Source organism: Corvus kubaryi, unplaced genomic scaffold, assembly GCF_017639235.1.
Source record: "Corvus kubaryi isolate FWS band 111438036 unplaced genomic scaffold, C.kubaryi_AGA036_p1.0 138, whole genome shotgun sequence".
Lineage (NCBI taxonomy): Eukaryota > Metazoa > Chordata > Aves > Passeriformes > Corvidae > Corvus > Corvus kubaryi.
Genome location: NW_024580672.1, coordinates 7627604 through 7631850, shown reverse-complemented (window position 1 = coordinate 7631850; position 4247 = coordinate 7627604).

Genomic DNA, 4247 nt, shown 5'->3' with positions numbered 1-4247 from the left:
GCCCGGCCGCCGCCCCCGCGCATGCCCGGCGCGCCGGCGGGCCCAGGACGCGCATGCGCTCTGCGCGTGCCCGCTGAGGCGGCGGGGCCGGCGTGGAGCCGCTGCCCGGTCGATGCCAGCGGGAGGCGGCCGGGGCGCTCAGCGTTGTCCGCCGGTCTCCGGCGGGCCGGGGGCGGAACCGGCGGAGCCGCCCCCGGAGGCGCTGGTTATGTAACCGGGGGATGTCTCTGGCGGCCCCGCGCCACCGCCCCTGTCAGCGGTAGCGCCCGCGGAGGAGGGGCTGCCCCTCGGTGCTCCTGTGGCTGCGTTTCCCTAGCAGGGAGGTGGATGTGCTCCCTCCGACCCAGGGATGGGCCCCCGCCGAGGAACGACCGCGGCCGCTGCCCTTTTCCGCCCCTCCCCGGACAGGTGCGGCCCCGTCCCGGGGCCAGTGGCGGGAAAGAGCACAACATAACCAGTCAGACCCTTCTTCTTGACACGCTCTTCGCGCATCGCATCCCGAAAACTTCACGCATCCCGAAAACTTGGAAGTTTCGGCAGTACGCGGTCACCGCGCGTCGGCGTGGAGCGAACAGCACCAGGCAGCGAGGGTTGCTGCGTGTGAGCAGCGGCTGCACAGAAATACCGCACTGTTCTCTGTGTAGGCAAAAGGCCATCGCAGCAATGGGTATTTTCTCCTTAGTTTATTTCTGCTGCGTTGGGTGTGACTCATATCTTATCCTTGGTAATTTCCATTGAAATAAACAGTTTTAACCAAGGAAATAATGAGAACATAACGCACTAGTATGACATTACTCATGTACTCATTAATTCTAATTAAGCAGCTCCTTAATGTTCCTGTTACTCCCATCCCACAGTCAGCAATGACAATAAATGTAGTATCGAAATATATGCCATAAGAGCTCTTTGTAATAGGAATCCCCACGATGCACTCTCAGTACACACCATGGGAACTTCCCTGACTCATTTTCAGATGAGTAAGCCTCTCAATCAAGTTTTCCTGGCATTTGATGGTAGAGCACTGAACTTCCTCATGCTGATAACAGAGTGAATAGTCCCTGTAACCTGTTCTATTTTGCCTCTTGCACAAAGTTTGGGTTAAGGCCCCTGGCTAGAACCATTTCCTTGCAAGCCAGTAGAGTGGTTGGCCAGCAGTTAGGACTGCTGATGCTAACTTAGAGGTGAGCATTCACCTGCAAGTTAGTAGCTTTCATGACTTCAACTTTTATTCTTAGATGGAAAGTAGGAGTGCAGTTTTGAAAGATTAATTTTAATATATCCATGATGCTTTCCAAGCAGCATTGCATTTAAAAAAAAAAAAATCTAGAGAAGAGTTCTCTTGTGCCTGCTTAATTAGAACATTTCTGTTTTAGTCACTTCCTGGGAGGAATTACCAGGATATCTGAATTAAAGATGCTTTAATATCATCTGAATCAGGTCAGAGCACCACATTTATTTAGAATGCAGTGGACCCTGTCAGTAAGTAGATATTCTGAGGCTTGCTGGTCAGACTAGTGTCAATCTTGACTGTCAGGTCAGCTGTTGGTTGTAACTGTGTTTTTGATAATGAGCCAGATTGGTTTTATCAGAGCAATGCATTTAACTCCACAGAGTTTATAGTCAATGGGTGTCACACAATGCACAGAGTATTTTTAGACATTAAAAGAAACTTCAATGAAAAGAAACTAGACTGTCTGTACTTCAAACTATTGTATCAGGCTCACTGAAAACTGAGAGCTGGATCCTATCATTAAAAAGTTTGGGAGCTTTTCAAGGGTTTTGTATTGGGGGGTTTGGTAAGTAAAACTTGTGACTATAAGTTTTCATTTGAAAAAAATAAAATCTGAGTCATGAAAGGGCAGTTCCAGAGAGGAGCAGTGGTTTTGAGGTCTTTATCTGAAAAGAAAGGTCAGAAAGAAAACAAATTCCTTCCTGTACATCAAAGTACTTGAGAATGCATTGATTTTACTGGAACAACTGATGCTGACTCTAAAGTCACAAAAAAACCCCATACCAGAAGATAACATTATTCAAGGTATTGTTACAAGGTGGAAATGTAGCTACCAGTGATGGTCTAGACATGGCAGGACAGACCTCAGAGCAGATTAACTTTCTTTACTAAGAGAGCAAGGAAGGCACGTTAAACCCCCAGTGTGAAACATGCTTCAGTACCGACAGTTCTCTCACCAAATGTTCTGAGTCTACCTAAATGATGGATACAGATTTCCCTTTTCAAGGCTTTCTTCACAGCCAGGAGGGGCACGTATTTAAATATAAGTACATACATATGTAACTGTAAGTTTAGATGAAAGATGATCTTTCCACATGTTTTCTTGGCTCCTAGGAGACACCAAATAACAAGAAACTAATAATCGAAGCACAAGAGTTGGCACTACTCATTTTGTGTGTTGCAATTTAAAGGTCTAAAGATCTAAATCCACTAAGTGGCTGTGAAAACCTGAACTACAGATTCCAGTTTTATTTTATATCTTACGTGATACTGAATTTTTCGTGTAAACAGCTTTTGAAGTTTCACGGTAGGTTTTGCATACAGGAGAAAAAGGTTTGTCTGGTTCAAGACTCAGTTCTCTAATTATCTTTCTTTCACTTCCTCTGCTGATTTTATTTCTAGTAGAGTGAGAAGCCTTAAACTACTCCCTGAGGCTTTCTTCTTGATCCCAAGCTTTGTAAAATGTAGGTGGTTTCCTTGAGATGATGGCTTTTATAAGCTGTGAGTTAATTGTGATTAGAGCAACAGCCACATCTGGAACTCCTCTTCTGCTAAAGCATCCTTGGAGAACTGGCATGAAAGTTGTTCTCAACTGTAAAATATGTGATTGGGAAATATTTTTCAAAACTTAAAAATAAGCAAAATTAAATTGTTTAATTGGTTCTCAGCAGTTGCTACATGTGGGGTTGTGAGTTAACTTTCAATTCATTAGTAGATTTTGCCTGTCAAATAAGCTCACAAAATTTCCAGTGAAGGGCAAGCCATAGCCTTTTGGTATATCAGGGATCTTTAGGGTCCTTGGCTTTCAATTTCTGACCTACTATACATAAGTCTCAGTGGGTGCCCTCCCTACCTCCTCAGAAATATTGCCAGGGTACATTTTTCCTTTTCCAAAGATTACATAGAAATTGAAAATCATGGCTTTAAAATATCTAGCATTAATTATGCAGCTTTCTCATGAGCTAGGACTTCTTGCCAGTGAGTGATAAATCCCTCTCTCCCTTTCATCCAGAATTTGACTACTTTAGCAGGGTACTAGAGCACTCTAAAACTACTTCCATTTGAAAAGAGAGTATTATCACTCCTAACTCCCTAATTAGAACCATGACACTATTTTAAATACTATTTTACACTATGATTTTTCATTCTGTTTAATTTGTGTTACTAATTAACTTGCTCTCCAAGCAAGGTTATCAATTGTTTACTGGTCAGGAAAAGGCACTCTTGGGTTTTACTGAGCACAGCTTAGTGTTACTATAATTGCAGAGTATGTCATACCAACAGTGAGCCTAAATTGTGAATTCTGCTTTTTGGTGGATATTTTCAACTTGAGCATTGTTTTATTTCTAGTCTATAAATACTGAAAGACCCTTTCATATGAATTACACAGCAGAAAAGAAGTGCTCTCTTGCCTTTGGACTAGACTGAGTGTTTTCTTTCAGTTGCAGAGGGGAAGAACTGTAAAACACCTGATCAGCCTGGCTTCAGCTCCAGCAGGAGTAAAAATTGCCAGATATCTATCTTCTGTCAGCTGGAATAGCTGCCTGTTTGCAAAGTTGGTATAGAGCCTACCACAAGAAAACCTAAGAGTTTACTTTCTCCTCACGACAGAAACTGTTGAGATCCTCGGGTAAACAGCACATTTAATCATTTATTGGTGCATTATAAATACATACATAAAAGACAAATATCTTCTGTGTCAGAGCACAGCTACAGCAACATCATGGTTAGACCCTCAGCAGGGAATTCTGCACTCCTGCAAAGGCATCAGGAGTCTCCACAGACCTGCTCCTGTGCTTTAAGGCAAGTCATATCTCATCTCAAGTTTCACTATTCCAGAAACTTTCTCTACTTCCTTCCATTTCTCTACTTTTTAACTCAATGATGCTCTATATTGTAGTGTTATTGTGAAGCATTTGGTTATAATATCAGAGAAAGGTGTTTCCCAGTTTGATTTTCATGATTTTATGGAATATGAACTAAGGTATAATTACATTATAACAGACTATTACAAGAT